The sequence below is a fragment of the Miniopterus natalensis genome, chromosome 14, assembly GCF_054644295.1.
Source record: "Miniopterus natalensis isolate mMinNat1 chromosome 14, mMinNat1.hap1, whole genome shotgun sequence".
Taxonomy (NCBI): Eukaryota; Metazoa; Chordata; class Mammalia; order Chiroptera; family Miniopteridae; genus Miniopterus; species Miniopterus natalensis.
This window is the reverse complement of record NC_142094.1, coordinates 47383450-47404765: the sequence shown is the minus strand read 5'-3', so window position 1 is coordinate 47404765 and position 21316 is coordinate 47383450.

Below are 21316 nucleotides of genomic sequence, written 5' to 3'. Positions count from 1 at the left end.
CACAGTATTATTTTTAAATAATATTCTAAGAGGAACTTAAGAAGCAGCAGCATTATGCTATTCTCAAATAAATCCCCTTTGAGGAAATGAACAATAATGACTCTTTTTAAGGGCTTATGGTTATTTTTGCTTAAAACACGCTAAAGTGGAACATGTATTTAAGGTAATTTCAGTATTATTCACTTAAAATTAAGTATTTACCGATAACTCAAATGTAAGACTCATTTGCTGTACTCAGCGTGCTTACAAAATAAAACATCCTTAGAAATTACATTAAAAAAACCTCACTATGGGGGAGGGGAGGCTTGGGGAACTGGATGGAAAAGGTGAAGGGATGAATAGGTACAAAACAGTAATAGTACAGTGTGGGAAATACAGTCAATAATATTATAATAACTATGTGTGGTGCCATCGGGGTACTGGAAATATCAGGGGCAACACTTTGTAAAGTATGTGAGTGTCTAACCACTATGCTGTACACTTAAAACTAATACAAAATAATATTGAATGTAAATTGTAGCTGAAAAAATTGAAAAAATAAAATAAAGAAAACATTAAAAAAAAATCTTACTAGGTATTGTGTCCTGTGTAATGAACTTTTAATCTTAGTAAATTTTTCACTTGTTACAGAACAATAACTTATTATTATCATTTACTCAACCTTTCACCAATAATTTATTAAGCACTGACTTGATGCTAGAAGAAATTATAGGTTCTATTTATTACATTTTTATTATTATCTTTTAAAATATGTTTCTTTGATTGTAGAGAGAGAGGAAGGGAAAGGGAGAGAGAAACATCAATAAAGAGAGGAGCATTCACTGGCTTCCTCCTGCACGCCCCCTACTAGAGATCGAGCCTGCAACTTGGGCCTGTGCCCTGAACTGAACCTGAGACCTCTCGGTGCATGGGACAGCCCTCAAGCACTGAGCCACACAGGCCAGGGCAGACTGAAAACATTTTGATGAAAGAAAAAAGAGGGTTTGTTTGTTTATCTTTATATCCCCAGCAAGTAGAGCACATTCATTAACTATGGAGCTTAATATGCACACATATTTTGTAATTCAGTTGTACACAGTTTCAGAGCATCCGTATGACCCAATCCTTATTGTTGACATAAAGATGAGACTAGGAGTATAAAATATATTAAAGGACTGTGGAAATATTTAGACTCTTTATCTCTGAATTATCACAGGCTGTGTAATATTGGATGCAGGCTCTTCATTTTTCATACAGAATCATCAAGACACCTTACCACACAAACTGTTGTTTTAAAACACAAATAAAATTGTGGCTATGAAAGTCTAAAATTTGATAATTTTTAAGGCATGGCCCTTTGATTTTATGGAATTCTTAAGACATCGAATTTAATTGGGGTCTACCATGTATATCACCAAGAAAAATGCAATAATTTCCCTAACATGATAATAATATAAGACACAGTAGGATGTGTCCAAAGAATGGAGCCATTAGATTGTATCCTAACAAATAAGACAGAAATGGCAACCATGAGTTGAGGCAGGAGGGGAGCCTATATAGAGAAAATATAACGAGAAGAGGTAAGACCGAAGCACGGGGGTGAAAACTGATTTTGTATTTGTGGACCTCTAGGTACTGAAGCACCATGTGAGGCTGCAATCCACCCAGCATTCAGTTTCAATGAATATCTGCTGTTTTAATTTGTGTGCAATGATGGGAAACAAAAGACAGCTACAGGTGCAAAATAACAGCAGTTCCCTCTTTGTAACATGCTGGCTGACAAATGTCATTATGTGACCAGAGATGTGGCTAGAAAATGGCTCGGATGAGAATGTGGAGATCACAAGAGGCGGTGGCTGCAGAAACAGGGACCTGGAATGGACTCGAGAGGCGTCACGGAATCCTAACTGCTCAGAGCCACCGTGAAAGCCTCGCCTCCGCCTCCTCTCACTGAAAGGCAGATTCTGACTCGATTATGTTTCGTTTACCGGGGGCGAGTCACTGATTCTGTTCTTCCCCTTTTCCTTCAGGAGAACTCCTACCTGTTCTGGATGCTGATGCGTTTGCTGAATAACTCAGCCAGGCATTTGCATTTGCATCCCAAGTCAACAGAACTGTGATCGTTAAAGTAAGGGGTTTTCACCAGCAAATATGATAAAAATAGGAACCAGAGGCCGCACTGTGACCAGAGCAAAGGAAAGCTTCTGTGGTTGGTTTTGATGACAGGCTTTCCCCAACCCTCCTTCGCAGCCACTGACTTATAAACAACATCCTTCTAAGCCCCTCCAGGTTACTGTTCTCCAATTACAGACTTGGAACTTGTCTTTCCATTTCCTTTTTATCGGCACGGCATTGCGATCCTTTGTGGAGGTGACACACAATCTGTACACTTAACAAATGTTCAGAAAGGATCAGGTCTTGTTTCAACCCGCAGTGACGCTCCTCACTGCATAGACATTGCACTTGGCAATCACCCGCCCACAGACCTGGATACAATGAATAAATATTTACTTTAAAGGAACAATAAAGTCCAAAAGAAAAATTGTCGAATAAAACCCTGTTTGGAAAGAATTAAGATCGCTTATCACAGCTTCATGTGGTGTTTATCTTTTGAACTCAATCCACAGAAATGGGAATTTAACAAACTTTGGTTCTCCAAGAGCCAAAGATGTCAGATACAGATACTTAGAAAGAGCTCATTTTTTATATTAAGACACAGCTCTTCCTTTTTCCTTCTTTGAACCAACTCGCTTTGGTATTTATCAGACTTTTGTGGAAAGATGCTATATATTTAGCTCCATGGTAGAAATAACAGTTCTGTCACTAGCAATTCACCTCTCTGAGCTTCCTTTTGGTCACTTGTAAAATGAACATAGGCACAGACCTGCATTCAGGCTTTCAGGTTTTCTTTCAATCAGCCTGTAGCGGGTACCGACTATATGCGTGGTGTTACACATACATCCGCTTATGTAGACTTCACACAGATGCCCCATGGTTTGGTGGCATCCCTTTTACAGGGGAGAGAAACTGAGGCTCGGAGAGCTGAAGCAATTTGCCTAAAGTCACAGAGTTTGAAAAGTGGCCTGATTCTGCTTGCTCATAAAGTGTTCTCTCAGAAACCACATTTAAAAAAAGGTAGCTGCGTGTTGCACTGCCATGCCAGCAAATTCTGCACCGTTTCAGCATAAATATAACATTATACTATAATTACATGTAAACCTATAACACTGGCACACTCACTATATGCCAAGAACCTTGCAAAGTGCTCTGCGGTAATTATTTCACGTAATCTTACCATCCTATGAGATAGATACAATTATTATTCTCATACTTTCGATGATAAAATTAAGAAAAAAAATTAAGTAAGTTCCCTGGGGTCATATATGTGACGTCAAGTGGAAGAGCCAGGGTTTTAATCTATATCTCTGTCTGACTCCAAGTTCAAGGCCTTAATGGTTGCTAAAATTCAGTTTACCAAGAACTTTTCAAGGACAAGTCATAGACAAGATGAGATGCATATGAATAATTAACCAAGGCTACTATAATCAATAGGTATAATAAATGGGTAGAATGTCCACATGGTGATAGGCTGGCGTGACATAGTCAAATAATCTGGGAAGATGCTTTCCAAATTGCGCAGCTGCCTCCGTAAGTCCCTGTCAACATGGACACAGGTGGACCAAGTGCGTCTCCAACAGGGTGCTGGGGAGATTTCCGGGGTGTGCGGGGCACTGGGGAGATCCTGGCTGCGGGGACAGCTTAGGGGGGAGCAGTAACTTACGCGTCCCTCTCCGGGCGGCAGTTTGCAGCACTCGCTTGCGCCCGGGGAGCGTGCGCGCAGATTCGTGAGTTGCCCGGGTCCTTCGGCGGCCCTGCGGGGTGCGGCTCCCCCAGATCACTCGGCCCTGGCCGAGGCGCAGGCCTCCCCTTCCTACTGGACTGCGGCTGCTGCCCTCGCCCTCAGCCGCACACCCTGTTCTCGGGCTGGGTAAACATGCTCCTCGGCGCTGCCTTCGGGGTATTTGCGCCACGTGAGCATGTGATGGTTTTGTTGCAAGGAAGTCCCATTGCTGCTCTCATAAGAGGGTATAATGTATTTATTTATTACAATAATAAACACAGCTGTACTGTGGACTATAAAAGTAAATGATATGAGAATTTCTGTAACTAATGTGTCAGCTCTAACGGAGAAATAAATGATCCATCTGCTTCCCCCCATCGAATCCCCTGTTTTCTTCAGTATTTAGGATATTTAAAATGAAGTCAGCATTATTTATACTAATTATTCACTAACAAAAATGCCACATTGGTATTGGGTATTGATTGGCTCGGTGATATAATTTTGCCAGCCTCTAACATCCTGCTCCTCTTTCCATTACCCTCAAATCTAATGAGCATATAAACTCTCTGTCTCGTTAATATTGTTTTCTTTTTAACTGGTACTATTAAGTTGTATCTGTGTAGGTGACTTACAGGTTTTTGTGTAATAAGTAGAACAACAATTTGAAATCTACTAAATTCATAGTCATGATTTCAAAGGAGAAGAAAAAATAAATACGTAAGTAAATGAAGAAATATATTGATGCTCCATGTATGTTAAATCATAAGCTGTAACCTTCTGCTAATCTGGTTTCATGATGAAAGTCAAAATAGCCAATAGTCCTTGGAATTAATTAACTATATCATATAAGTCCCATTAATATTTTTAAGTATCTCACAATGAGATAGTATATGTCTGTTCAGGGAAATCAGCAAGGACTTATTTTTATTTTATCAATTAAAAAATATTTTAGCCCACCTCTAATGCTAAAGCCAACTTTTTTCTACCCTTAAACTACTACCCCCATTTATGTCTCAGCCCAGCAAATTATTTGCAACATTTTGGAGAGACAATGGGAAGGTAATATTGCATTTTGTGAATGAGTTGTCCTCCATTAATGTAATTATATCATTAATGTAATTATATAACTAATTAATTTTCACTATAATAGCAATAGGAAATACAGGTAAGAAAAACAAAATTGAAGTCACCCAGATGTAACAATCCCTAAGAGCTTCCTGTATGTACACTGTAATTATTTATTGTTATATAACAAACTACCCAAAGCAATGGCAACATTTCTTTTGCCAACGATTCTGCAATTTGTGTGGGGCTCGTGGGTTCAGCTCATCTTTTCTTGTTGGCAGCGGCTGGAGTGGTTTGACTGCTGGCACCGGAATCATCTGAAGACTGCTTGCTCACATGTCTAAAGCTGTGCGTCTCCAGGATCTCAGCTGGAGCTGTGGCTGGAAAAACTACAGGTGTTCTTTCTATGCAGCTGTTAACATCCTTCAAATACCAGCTAAGCCAGGAAGCCTTTTTTAGTGCCCTCAACTGGATCCGAACCTTCTTTGTTCTGAACTCATCTTTACTTGCATTCAGTTCTTACTATCTATTTGCCATCATATATTACAATTAAATACATGTATCACATCTACTAAGCCATCTACTCCTTAGAAGAAAATTCTCTCTTTAACCTTCTATCTAATACACCACTAAACACAAAGTAGAATTTCAATAAATATGTAATGAATTAATTTGTCTCACATTCCATCAATAAAAACACACCAAGAGATAGAGCAAATTTAATTCGTGCCATTTAAAAGGTCTTATATGGTCTCATAAGGGCTGTAGAGAACCCCAGCTTCCGAGCTTTATTTTATTTCCAGGAAAAAAGCCACATGACATACATCAGCTGTAGAAATTAAATGGGTTTAACTCGCCCATCTCAGTGAGAGGTCAGAATTAATTCAAATAAAAAGTTTCATTTATAGCACATGGAAAGCGAACCACAAAAAAAAAGAGAATTCAAGCCCTAAAGACTGGCGTTTCTCGTTTTGTGTCTTATTTAAGTAACACACAGTCGATCAAATTCTTATACACAAAACAAACAACATTACATTTATCCAAACATACATCTATCCCTGATTCTTTATCTATTTCAAGGCTTAAAAATTGGTTCAGGGTACCAAGATCACCCATGGGCAAAGGACAGTCTCTTCAACAAACTGTGCTGGGAAAACTAGATATCCACATTCAAAGGAATGAAGTCGGATCTTTATCTTTCACCATACGGAGAAGCTAACTCAGAGTGGATCAATTGTAAGACTAAAACTATAAAATTACTAGAAGAAAACATAAAAGAAACATTTAATAACACCAGATTTTGCTCTGACTCCTTGCCTTTGGATACCAAAACCACAGACAAAAAAAGGAAAACCTGGCAAATGAGGCCACATCAAACTAAACATTTCTGCTCATCAAAGGAAATAGTAGAATAGAAAGCTGACCTACAGAATGGAGGGAAATATTTGCTAATCCCATATCTGATAAGAAATTAATATCGAGAATATGTAAAGAACTCTTACAATTCAACCGCAACCACAACCAACAATAAAAAACAATTTTAGAATGGGCCAAGGAGTTGAGCAGACATTTATACAAAGAAGATATACAAATATCCAACAAGCACATTCTGAGATGCTCAACATCATTAATTGCTGGAGAAACACAAATCAAAGCCACAGTAAGGTATCACATCATACCCATTAAAATGGCCACCATCAAGCATAAAAGCAAAACCAAAACAAACTCTAACATGTATTAGTGAAGGTGTGGAGAATTGTGCATCGCTGGTGGACATGCAAAATGTTGCAGCCACTATGAAAAATATTATGGAAGTTCCTGAAAAAATTAAAAATAGAATTACCATAGGATGCAGACATCTCACTTTTGGGTATATATCCAAGCAGATTTAAAGCAGGACCTCAGAGAGATATTTGCACATTAATACTCCCCTTCACATTATTTACAATAGCAACCCTGATGTCCAGGGGTGTACGGATGCATAAATAAAATGTGGTACATTCATACAATGGCATATTATTTTGCTTTAAGAAAGAAGGAAATCTTGTCACAGGCTACAACATGGATGCACCTTAAGAAAATTATGCTAAATAAAATAAGCCAGTCACAAAGAGACAAATACTATATGATTCCAGTCATATGAGATATCTAAAGCAGTCAAACTCACAGAAAGTAGAATGGTAATTACCAGGAGCAGGTGGGAGGGGAAAACAGGAGTTACTGTTCACTGGGCATAGGGTTTTGGCTTTACAAGATGGAAAGGTTCGAGAGATCTGTTTCACAATAACGTGAATATACCTAACACCACTCAACTCTACACTTAAACATGGTAAATTTTATGGGTGGGTTTTTTTTTACCATAACTAAAAAATTTTTAAATTTGTTCAGAGAACACAAAAAACATTACCATGTTAGGATGATAATTTGGAAGGAATTACATGGAACACCTCTTTTTTCATCCAAGATGTTTCTCATTCATTCTCTCAAAAACTATAACTCTAAATGCCAGTCTGCCAGTTCCTGAGACGAGGCCTTCCAGTAAATTAAAGCAAAACAAAATTTCCAGAACATAAAAGAAGTTAGGCCATACTTTATTTTTTAACTTTCTTCCATATTTCCCTTTTTCTTCTCCTGTTTTTGGAGGCATATCTCCTGGTTGCCCATTGCCCAAATAACCTGATCAGTTATCAACCCGGATGCTGAGTATGTGCCTCCATGTCCTGGCAGTGCTGAGATAAGAAACAGAGTCACCGTCTGGGCTATGCCTCATCAGGCTGGGCAGGCCCATCCTCACGTCTTTGGGGGAGACTATAAGCTCCTTAAGGGTAGGATCTAAGTTTGCAGTCTTCCTCTGTTGCTTCAAGAGGCCTGTGTACCATCTGCAAGCTTTGAATATATGAAATGCCTGACCAGGTGACAATGTTTTCCATCTATATAGGCCAGACGACAACTGCTTCTATATTCCAGACAAAGGTCTTGTTTTTCCACAAGTGAACTGATCTCCTGGGAAAAGCCCTGACTCTGTTGGTACCTATGAGGATGCTTTTGGCTGCAAAGAACAGAAATGCTATCATAGCTGGCTTACGTGATGAACGCACATTACTGTGTTGCATAAGAAGAACTGCAGAGGCAGGCAATTTCTAGGTCATTAAATACCCATCTTAATGACAGCATCGTGGCCCAGGTTCCCCTAGCATTCAGCTCTGCCATCCTCGGTGGGTTTGCCCTTCCCATGGCCACATAATGTGTGCAGCACCTCCTTCCATCTGGCACGCGCTGATAAGTGGCACTGCCCAAAACTGAGGCTGTCTCTTCTCATGGGTCTCTGTAAAAGGTAAAAAGAAATAAAAAACACCTTTTCCCCTCTTTCAACCCTAGCAGGCCTATCCTCAGCTTTCACTGGCAATCACATCTCAGCACATTCTTTGGTCATGGGAATTGGATTACCTTGTGTTGTAGGCAAACAATGTTTCTTACACTCCACTACTCACCAGCGGTATAATGTTAGATACATGTATTTTCTCTCTGGGACTCAACTTCTTTGATTTTCCTATTGAAGCATAGTATCTATCCTTAGCCATACATTTGCTTGGCAAATCTAATTATATGTATTTGCTGAGAGTAGGGTTCTGCGCTAGACTCAAGGTGTTCAAACGTGACTAAGTGACAGTTGCTGCCTTTGAGAATCTTGAGTAGGAAAAAAGATCCAGCATGCCATTAGGTTCAACCTGAGAAGACACAGATCCAGAGCTGCAGGCAAGGAAATCATGTGAGACTGGAGTCAGGAGGTAGACAGAAGACAGGCTTCTGAGGGCATAATTTGGGCCTTAGATCACACCCCCGTCAAAGCCAGGGCATTCTGGAACTTTTCATAAAAGGGAATAGTAAAATTCAATTTAAAGGATCAAACTGATAAAATAACAAATGCATGAAGCTGGAGCAGCTCTGAATATTTCAGAAATTGCCAAGGAATATAATGAAGATTCTCTTGAAAGGAAAAATAAATAAATAAATGAAGAAAAATATTCTGCAATGTAAGGTATTACTGTCTGTCAACAGCCAACACATTCAGGGGTTGACATTTTCCTCCAGTGGCAGCCCGCGTCATATATTTCCATGAAAATCAGTCTAAAAGGAAATAGAATGTGGGGTCAAGGTGATGAAATGTCATTTTCCCTGTAAGCCTGGATTCCTTTAACCCCCTTCAAGTCGCTTTCCCCAGCGTGTAACACGTAGGTGAGTTGACACGGATGGTTTTCATTAAATGTGGCATTTCCTGCACGCACAGCTTAGGTTGTGTCATAGAGAAGGCTCTAAGCCAGACCGAGATGAGATGTGATTATAATAATGATAATGATAAGATTATGTCGCAAATGTGTAACATCTAAAATGTTTTGAATGTTTCCCATATCACAGACACTGTGCTAAGAATATTTAGTATGCGCATAATTTTATACTGATACATCCACCCTGTTGACGGTTGCTGAAACTCTAAAAACTTAAGTTCCTTGCTTATGAAACTATAGCTGGTAAGTGATGAGCCCAAACCAAACCAAACTCTGCATGACTCCGAGCTGTGGCCTTTAACCTAGCATGTTGGAATTACTCCACATCTTGTTTTAAGGGTGACCCACGAATTTACAGTGCGCTGAATCCACGCTATGCACCCGATAAGTATGGTGATCGTGGTAATGGAAAGCTGCCACCCTTCTCTTACTGGCAGAAAGATTAACGCCTGTTTACCTGGAGAGAGTCTAAGGGGGTTGGTTGGATGTCCAGCTCAATCTAGATTAGCTCTTCTCAATCTCAGCATTATTGATGTTTGGAAGCAGGTTATTATTTGCTGTGTATTGAGGTGGGAGGGGGCTGTCCTGTGCCTGGTGAAGATATTTTAGTTGTATCCCTGACCTGTATTATTCTTTAGTAGATGCCAGTAGCACCCCTCTTCCAGGTGTGACAACCAAAACTGTTTCCAGACATTGTGAAGGGTTTCTTGTGAGGCAAAAATCACATCTGGTTTAGAATCACTGGCCTAGATCCTTGCAAAACAAGTTATTGATAAGGCAGAGAGATCAAACTTTGCTGTTTGTTATTGGAATGATCAAGTAACACATTGCTCTGAAATATGTCATGTTATCAATTAAAAATGTAAGTTTTATTGATTTTTTACAAATATGTCTTTATTGATTTCAGAGAGAGGAAGGGAGAGGGAGAGAGATAGAAACATCCATGACAGAGATTCATTGATCGGCTGTCCCCTGCATGCCCCCTACTGGGGATCTAGCCTGCAACCCAGGCATGTGCCCTGACCAGGAACTGAACCCTGATCTCCTGGATCACAGGTCAATGCGCAACCACTGAGCCATGCTGGCCAGGCAAGTCTTATTGATTAAAGAGAGCAAGAGAGCAAGACAGATGGGCTCCCTGTCATGCTCCAGCACCTTTGTGGTAGCAGATATAGCCTCTAGGGAATCCCAGAGCAACCTAGAAAAAAATAGTCAATGCACAATAATTCGTGAAATAGTATCTTTGTGAAACCTACAGGTTGTATGGGAGAAAGCAATGCGACATTTCAAGCTCCTGGCTAAGAACATGTTGGCCCCATCAGGGTACACAATTGAATTTGAAGAGGGTACAAAAAAAAATCAGCATTCAAAATAAATAGTATTTTAATATAATATTTTTAAAATTCAAAAGAAATGAAAAAATTCATGAAAAACAAAATGATCCATACAGGACAGATATAGGGCCGAAGCCTGCACTTACATAATTGGGCTTCATTTTCCTTGCCCTAACCCTGGCCCTGGTCCCAGATTTCAATGCATTCCATAACCTGCTTTTCCCAGTGTCCAGCAGCAGGACCAGCTAAAACGCTCTTGTCCAGAGCAGAGCAGTAGATTCCACTGGATACCGCTGGCTAAGAGCACCTGCGATTGTTTCCTGGCCTTTTCCTACTACCTGAAACCAAGATCAGAACCTCTCTTCTGGAGGTCTTGAATTCTTTAACTATTAGAGACAGAAGAATCTATGTCCAACGCCATTAACACTGCCTAGGCTGGGCTCATTACGGCAGGAAAAACGAGTGGGGTAAGAAAGGGTGCCTAGTTGGCCCTCAGTAAAACAAAACACAAGTTAATTTATTCAATACCCACTCATTCCTATAATTGGACCTTTATTTAAATCTTGTTTGGGTTAAGCAGAGGGTTATCGCTATTCGAGAGACCAGTAAAATTTTGAAAATCACAAAAATATGAATAAAAAATAGAACTGAATAAAAACAGAGAGAAATTTTAAAGTTAGAAACAGCCAAAAAACCTACAAAGGTTATACTCAGAGAAAAAACCCAAAACATCTCCATTTTCATCAACTTATAAGGAAAAGAAAATTTAAAAAAACCATGAGCAATAAATATGTCACAGAATTATATTTTCCTCATGAATGGTTATGACCTAAAGGTGCTTGTAATCCAATTAAAGATAATTAATATCACATAGAAATAAATAAGAAAATATTAAAGATTAAAAACATGCCACCTGTGAGAAAATAACAGTGGGGCAAATGAGAATAAATTATATCAGAAGATTAACAATTTTATTATAATTCATTTTGATTTTTATGGTATAAAGCAAATACCAATTTATTGTAGCAAAAATAACAAATGAGAAGAAATAAAATGAAGGGTATAAAAATTATCTCTAATCCCTTAGACAGACATAATTAAAATTTCATGGTGGTTTCCTTCTTACATTTAATTACTATTTTAACTCCAGTAGACACAAGCTTGGGCTAGGAAATAAAAGAATTAGAAAATAACTACTGGATGTTCATGAGAGAAACAATCAAAGGAATTTTTAAATAATGCTATTGGGACATCATGCCAGCAAAATTCAAGACATCATTTGGTGATTTTTATGACAAAGAAAATAGATGAGTATGTATTCACAGAGGCAAAAACATCAAAGTTAGGGAAAGACTTAGGGCATCTATCTTGTAGCTCTAACCTTTAGTTAGACAATAGAAAAAAAAATTCAAGTGGGGGATCAGCCCCTGTATGAGCCAGTATTAGAGCTCACACCAAGTGATTTTCCTGAGGGTGACATCTTGTAGGGCCTCAGCGAATGAGCCCTTTTTTGTAAACATTTCTTGGGATGAAAGTTCTGAACATTACTCTTTGGGAAATGCTGATTATTTTGGGGAATTCTCATTCAGAATCTATAATCTGTCTCATCAGCAAGATTCAGCCCACCTCGCCAAGGTAATTAAGCAACAATTAATTCACTCCAGAGGCTCCACTAGGAGGCCAGGCATCTCCCTCGCACCGAGGAAAGATGCTCTGCTCTTACATAGGAGATTGTGTTTATTGTATTTGAAGGGCCTGGCCAACCTCACCACGTACTCCCTTGGGATTTAACTCTAATTCTAGATGTAATTACACAGAAAATTGAGTTATTAAACTGATTAACATTGCTAGTAAGTCACAAATGCCTTATAGCTTAAATTCTACAAAGAAAAGGGAAAATGAATAAATATTCAAAGATGTGTCCCATTATCAAATAGTAGACATATCATATGGAGAACTCCTTCTGTCCCCAATTCAGGCTAATATTTAAATACCATGTGATGGGAAATACACCAGGAACATTCTGGAGGGACCTCATTTAGTTGTTTTGAAAACTCTATGAAGCAGGTCTGGTTATACATTTTACATGAGGCATCTAAGTTTTGGAAAAGTTAACTGACATTCAAGGCATAGGGCTTGTAATTTTTGAAGCTGGGATGGTAATCCAGGTCTTCTTGCTCCAAACCAATATCCTTAAGTTTCCCCAACCATGCCTTGGCCAAACTCAGCCAGCCCTTCTTGATAATTAGAAGATGGGACATTCTTGGAGTGACACATAAAATAAGAGCTATTTGGGGGAAAAAGAAAAAAGTAAGTTTATTACTTTAAGTGCTATAAAATCACACGTGCTAAAAGGATCCTGGACAAGCTAATAAAAATTACAACAGTTTTGAGCACTTACTATTAGCCAGAAACAGGCTAAGACTATTTTTCCATATTACTGTATCACAAAATCCATATAGTGGCCCTAAGAAGATATTAGTATTACCATCCTCTACTTACAGACAAGAAAATTGAGAATCTTAGCTTCTAATTAATGCATCTCAGGTTGTACAATTTGGGATTTAAAATGAACAATGTGAATGAATTAATCTGTCCTTGATCATGGTAAATGTTTACATTTCATTGGAAGATGCCACCGGAGACATCGTCATTGAAAAGTGAGGAGATATTTTCAGAATATGGAACATCAAAAAACCTGGCTCTATTAGGAAAGACAAATGTGTTGTCCTAATTTTTGTCATTTCATTGGTGAAAACTTTTTCAAAATCTGGAGCTGGCCCACAGACCTGCATCCAGGAACACTGACCAAGATATCAGAGAAGCAGAAGTTCCCACTCCTCATCCGACATTTACTTTCCAAAAGTTCTAAAGCAAGAGCATGACCATGCTGGGTGTTTTCAGGATGCCATTCACACTTCTTCAAACACATATGCAAAATATATGAATTCAACCTCCTCTGACTCTATCTTTTTAAAATTATTGTTTTCTATACACTACTTTTAATATTGCATTAATTGGGCTGAGAACTACAACCTTCAAAATGATGAACTTGGAAATGACCCTTACAGAAAGAAAGGATTCTAATAAGAAGTCAAAGGATAAGTTCTAAGGATCTGAAAATTCCTAGAAGCTAATAGCAAAATTTTACCAGAATGAGCATACAAGCTGTGGCTTTAGAACCCAAATTGCTTCAAGATCACTACTCTAGTTTCTGTCAGGAACTCACTGGGTGACCCTGGGACTGTAACTTGACTAGTAAGTCAAATAAAAATTATATAATACCTGAAGGATGCACCTTTAAAGTCATGACTACTACATGAAGTGCTCTGCAAAACCAAGCAGTTATTGTTTCTTTGTCTCATTTTCCTAAAGAGAGAGCTTATACAGTTGTGTGTATGGTTTCATCAGGGTCATTTTGGGCAAGTTCTACTGTAACTGTGTTGTTTAGAATCTCTACTTCAATTTCCAATCTATTTTTCTTCTTTACCAATCTGTTAGCACTCTGTACTCATTGTTTTCTATAATTTTTAAAAATCTTTAGTGTGTTCCAAAATCTAATAAAATTAGGCTAACCCATAAGTAAAAATAGCTCATATTGCATTTCTGCCTGTTGATGGGTGGCTGGGAGGTCAAATGAAACTAGTTGTCTGGGGGACACTCAGTCGTTTCCAGAAAGATTAAGGAATCTTAGCAGGTATTGGTTTTCAATCGGAGAATCTCTTCTGAGTAGAAAGGGAGAGCTATGTACTTGCTCTGGGGATGTCTTTGACTTTCAAAGTATCACCACCCAGGAAAAAAAATCCAATTAGTGTGACTTTTTCCCATCAACAAAAAGCTCTCTTGAAAGGAAGACAGACAACAAGGACACAGCCATTATTGCTGTCAGTCTCGAATTGCCCACAAGGATGACACACCTACCCCAGTGACACTTAGCTTCTGGATGATACTCAGGAGAAATACTTAAGGAACATTTAATAATACGAATTCTATTGGTTATGAGTGGAAGCAGTTTGCCACCCCAAAATATGCCTTTGGGGATACTGATTATTTTAAGCTGCTTATTTTCTAGAAAAGACTCAGGAAAAACCTTTGACCTTCCCCACCTTCCCAACTGCCTAAGAGAATTTAGACTGAGGACATGCTCTAGGGGGGGAGATATCATCATAGATAAGTATTGTTTAATATGAGCTGGGCATTTTAGATAAGAAGAACCTAGCAAGGCCCCTTTGATCAAAGTCCTCTCTGTGTCCCATTGTTTAAGATGGCCCAGCAAACATTAATTTACCAAACATTTACTTTTCTCTTCTCTATGTGAATTGTCTTCTTGCCCATTGATGTCTCAAATTACAACTCCCTTTTCCTTAACTCAAAATGGCATATAGATTTTAACTCCCCAATCTCTCCTCCATGTTTTTAGGGGACCCTCATATATACATACATAATAAATTCTATTAGTTCACTTTTTTCCTTTAACCTGTCTCATGCTAATTTGGTTATCAGTCCAGCCAGAAGAAGTTATAAAGGTAGGAATACGATTATTTTTATACCCCCTACAGTTAGGGCCCTGATTCTGTGGTGAGTTCTCTACAGACGCCTTTCTGGCATCACTTAGGAATTACCTTTTATTAAGTTATGCTACCAAGTGAGGCTTTGACTATTGGCTAAAACAACCTAAGTCTTCTAAAAGCTAGGCAACAAGGTTGCCGCATCAAGGCAGGTGATCTCCTAGGAGAGAACCTTCAGATTAAGTCCCAATATCCCAATAGATTCCTCTCCAACTTGGCTGCAGCTGAAACCACAAAGCTTTCTCTTCTTACCATTGATCAAGGTATTGTGATTCTTTGGAGAAAGGCTTTGAAGGTAGGGAAGGTAGATTTCCCTACCTAACAACTGGATAAAAAAGTAGTTTACATGAGAGAAACACTTGATTAAATAGAATTCTAGAAGACCAAAATTAGACTAGAGAGATTGACATTGTGTTCTCTAATCCAACTTCTATGCTTTAATCCTTGCTGCATAGTAGCTTGGACAATTCTAGAACACTTACAATGTTAGGAAGATCACTATCCCTATATGTGAACATATTTAATAACTATTTACATATTCATTTATGCAAACCCCCATCAAGTGAAATGTTTGGGTCCTATGGTAACTCTATGTTTAACATTTTGAGAAACTAACAAACTGTTTCCTAAGGTGGTCATACCACTTTACAATCCTACTAACAATGCATATGTGGGTTTGACCTGTCCCACACTCACCGACACTTTTTCGTGTGCATGGTCTTTTTGATTATAGTCATCTTAGTGGATGTAAAGTATCATTTCCCACATTGGCTGTTAATTTTACTTATGATCCTAGAATCTACATATCTATTTTTTTCTATTCATTTTGTAATTCATCAAGGTTCCTCTGTTGGTAGAAGGTCACACATTTTCAGTTATAAGAAAAATAAAGCCTGAGGATCTACTTAATAACCCTTATTGATAATACTATTGAAATTGTATACTTGAAATTTGCAAAGAGAGCAGAATTAAGTGTCTCACCAGAAACAAAACACACCCAAAAAAGGTAAACTATGTGAATGATGGATGTTTTAATTAACTTGGTAGAAATCCCTTCACTATGTATTTATATATTAAATCATCAGGTTGTACTCTTTATAGTACAATTTTATTTGTCAATCATAACTTAATAAAGCCGAAAATAATAAATAGATTTGTCTGCAAAATCACTAAATTTAAGTTATTTTCAATTTTATAGTTTGTATTTCTGTATACTACATTATTTTGATTAATTATATATTTGACACATGGGTGTGGGATAAGGGCAGGCAGAGAATATTTAAACCACATATAATCTCTTTTTCATCATTCCAGACTTCAAAAGAAATTTTAGATTATATTTCTAACAGTTCTCTCAGTAATTTTTAACATTAAAAGTATCATTAATCATTTAGTTTAATAAAACATTTTGTAAAAGGCTTTGGCAACCAAGTTCTGGTACAGACACTAACTTTGTTCTAATAGACTTTACCAAAAAAATCTTATTGTTTACCCAATTAAAAGTAATCTGATCAAAACTGGGGGGAAAAATGAACTGTATTCCATAGTCTAGAAGATATTAAAAATGGAGCACAGGTAAATATATTTAGTAGTATTTTACAAACATATAAAGAGTATTGCATTTTGTCAAGGCACGTCTAACATAATTGTGTCAGAATATATTGCTTTCCCATGGAATATCATGACACTGAAATCTTAGTACACAAGAAACAATCAACATTTTGAACTAGTGTTGAAGTTTATCATTTCCTTCACTAAAAATATTTTTTAGGTAAACATACAATTATGCCTTAGCCATGGTATTTTATCATTTGGAGGTATCATCAGAAAGGACACTGGTTTAGATTAGGTTATATTAATTTACAACTTCTTCATGTATTATTGCTTATCAGTGGTATTGGTAGTGCTGCAGTGGCTGATGGTAGCATTTTTTTGTTACAGGTTTCTCTGCTCAGGAGACATACATTATTGCATTAAAACCTCATAACTCTGAGAAATAGGTATTTGCATTCACTCTTATAAATGACCAACTTCAGCTGAGAGAGATTCAATAATGTAACCAAAATAACACGATAAGAGGGAGACACAGCCAGAAACAGAACCCCAGCTATACTGGGAACACTAGGACTGGAAAATTGCTACAGTGGAGGCCCATTAGAGAAAGACATCGATAGGAGAAACCATGGAATTGGTCAATGATTCTACCTAACTTTGCAGCAAAACAGATGATATTTGGGTTCCCATTTAAAATTGATCCATTCCGGAGTCGATTCAAATTCTATAAATGAGCTGTGACTCCATAACCTAGAGTTCACTGTCAGTGGGTATCCAACTGCATAAATCCAATTGCTCTACCAAATGCCATCATAATGTGTAATCAACACTGTTGCTCCAAGAAAGCAGGTTTAGCCATAATTTCATTTCACCCATTCATTTGTGTACCTAGGCATCTTTCTTCAAATATTTGAGTTCCTAGTAAATGTCAGGCACTTGGGTACACTCTGTCCCGCCCTGGAGGAATATATCTCACCTTAGCAGGGGCATTAGTCAAGAGAACTTTCCCAGACAAACACAGACCTCATACTCCACAGGTCTCCAAATGGTATTCAAACATCTCTTCTGTGCATTAAAGGTCAGTTCAACAAAATCCTAATCTTGGAAAATATTTGTCTGTCAAACGTATGCTCTTGAAAGATTCAGTTCTCTCTTCCAGGCATTGTTACAACCAACGGAACTGTTCAGCCACAAGTCCACATAATGTGCTCCTGATACATTAAAATAATGTTTTAAGCATAAATTAGTCTCTCTCATTGTCTTCTCTAGACCAAGAAATATTTATAGCATTAATTAAAAAGAGAAAAATCTATAGAAAACATTTTTACCCCTTTATATAGATTTGCCAGCCATTAAAAATACTTCTCAATGTACTGAGAAATAAAAACCAATCACAAAGTAGAAAGGATTGATTTTTTTAAAAATTATAATGCAATTTTTCATTTTGTTTTATAATATCATTAAACATTCAGGCTCACCAAAGTTACAGAAAGTTTTGCCTAAATGCAAAACCTGACCCTGTGAAACCCAATTTCACTATAAACCACAGCCCTGACTTTTCTCTTCTCTCCTGAAGAGAGGCATGACCAACAATGGGTGCATGGGGGTGCTGGGGCCTGATACATGGTGCGGGGAGAAGGGTTGACTTTGGGTGGTGGGCACACAGTGCAATAAACACATCTTCTAACACAGAAACCCACACCTCAAATCTATATGATCTTATTCACCAATATCACCCCAGTAAATTTAATTTAAAAAAAGAATGGGTGAATAAACCCTGGAGTGTTAAACTTTAGAAGATTGTTGTCACAGGTTTCTCCCAAGGAAAGGTCAAAATGTGACAATTACGCAAACCTCCTCAGGACAGGGAACAGAGTGTAAACTCTTAAATTTATGCACAGTCAGGAGAACATACATTGTATGAGTGTAAACTGGCCAATGCTTTGGTTTCTTTTTTGTTTTCTGAAAATAAAACAAAACTGCATTAAGAGAGCAAAGGGTAGAAGTCACTTCTCGCATACAGATTTCTTACCTTCCAATGCCTGGTTAGAAAATCAATTCTTTTCACCCATGTTCATACCTCTCCTCAACCATTTCGACATTGTATTATATTCTTCTTCTTAACCTTGAAGTTATTCCACGAGAAAGAGAAAAGCTAACAAAGAAACCTAAACAAATTAAATAGAACCTCTTCTTTGACATGCAAATGTGATTTAGTTTAGCCCCACTGAGGTCTTATGTTTCATTATTATTAAAAATGTCAAGCAATATTTGCCTGCTGGGAGTGTAGGTTTTACTCCCGTTTTTCAATCTTACTCAAAACCTTTTACTGCATAATTTATAAGGTGCAGCACAGCCTTTGGTGGTTGTTTTCTAAAACTACACACCACGAACCCCATGGTGGCATTTTGCTAAATGGTTTTGCACATATTGGCTTTCGAACATGTATAGAATAAAAGTGTACAATGAGAAATAAGCATCCATTTGGATGATTATTTTCCTGTGTGCGCCCTTCAGAAGTGAAAACAATCTGTCCTCGTGAATGGAACGAGTGAGTCCGCCACCTATTCAATTCTTGAGCTGTCCTTTCCTCCAGGGTGGTGCAATCTTTGAACTATTTTAACAGCCAAACACTCTCTCTCTCCTCACCAGCACCCTCCCCTTGTATTGAGAAACCCACCGATTGGGGGTTAGGTGGGCAGACCTTGCTGAAAGCTTGAGTGGTGTATTATAGTCTCTGCTTTCTCCCTTACCTTCTGGGGTTCTGTGAACTTAATCAGCTTGCCATGTGTGTGTGTGTGCAGTGAGCTAAGGCTTCTGAGAAAACAAGTCCCTTTGTAATAGGAAATATTTTGAGGGTACTCATGGGAGAAATGGAACAAGATATTTGGAGAAAACAAAAGAGTTGAGGACATGAATTTTATAAATAAATGTTAAAGTAGTTGTGTTTTGCGAAATAACTTTTTCAGAATAATAGATTAACATGGTCAAATGCTTCTGTCAGGATGGACACCGTCGTTGTGAGGGTCTAATGAGATAATAAATCGCCCATGGTGAGTATCTAGTAAATGTCTGGTATTTATTGTTTCCCCTTATGTAACAGTCACTGTAAACCCATCTAGAGGAGGTGGAATAAGACTTATTTAAGAGGAACCTTGATGAATTACAAAATGTATAAAAAAAAAAAAAAAAGAGATATTTATATTCTAGGACCATAACTGAAATTGACAGCCAATATGGGAAATGATACTTTACATCCACTAAGAAGACTATAATAAAAAAGACCAAAGAAAAAGTGCTGGTGAGTATGTGACCCATGTGCTTCGCTAACAGGACTGTAAAATGGACTGATCACCTTAGAAAACAGTCTTCCAGTTCCTCACAAATGTTAAACATAGAGTTACCATATGACCCAGCAATTTCACTTCTAGGTATATACTCAAGAGGTGTGAAAACATATGTCCACAAAAAAACTTGTACATGAGTATTCATAACAGAATTATTTATAATAGCCCCAAAGTGGAAACAGCCCAAATGTCCAATTAACGAATGGATAACCAAAATTGGTATATCCACATGATGGCCTATTACTTGGCCATCAGATTAGAACAGTACTGAAGGTGCAATTGAACACCCACTGGACTTTGTAGCTATATTTGCAGACACAGAGAAAAGTCACCATCGGCATCAGCATCTTGAAACACAAGAGCCTCTGACAAAGGAATCACAAGTGTTTGTCACAGCCAAGCACCAATGACTAAAATCTGGAACAGAGAAAAATAATAATGGGTAAATATAAGGTCAGTCACTTATTATCAGTGAGATAGTCTGTTTAATTCAAGTCATAAACGGCCATCGTTAAATTAGAAAGGGCTTTGTGTGTCTTCACTTGTATATTAATTTCATACATTTCACAGCAGGAACCTAATTAGTTTCTACTTCTATAGTTAATCTAATAAATATTAGAGAATTAAATGAACTTTTGAAAAACAGTCCAGCCAGATTCCTAATACATTAATTTATGGAATGTTCTTCATTTAATGTCTATAGACAGTAACTGAGGTTTCATACTTATTTGCAACATTTAAAAATCCCTGCCTAATAGCAAACTGTGTATTTTTTTCCCTTTACATTAAAATTTGGTGAATGTTACTGAAATAGGCCCACCCTAAGATGAAAAGGCAAAGTACATCTGTAGAAATCGGTTTGTAGTTCTTCTATATCTTTATTAAAACAAGTTCAGGTAGCATTTTTTAGCTTTCTAAACAATATATATATACCCACGCATAATTTGTTGCCTTTTATTGACATATAAAGGTATAAATAAAGCATTGGGTGGCATTCCTTTGACTCTATCAGTGAATTTATTATCTCCGGCAATGTCACTGCCATCTCAGTTCTCTTTCTAAATATGCATTTTTTAAGGGTAAGGAGATCAAATATCTTTAACTTAATGTTAGTAGAAGGCAGAAGGCAGAGGGTCGCTGCAATCTTGGTAAGCAAAGCAGCTCAATTTCCAGTGTTGTTTTGATTTGGACCAACTAAAAGAGAGGAATTGTCATGCCTGGCTAGTGTGATTATCACACCCTCAAGATACAAATCTGACATACTTTTGGGAATCACTAGATTCCCTCAGGCTGAGAAGCCACAAGCTAATCTTTGGTGCTTCTTTTTTGCTCATAATCACAT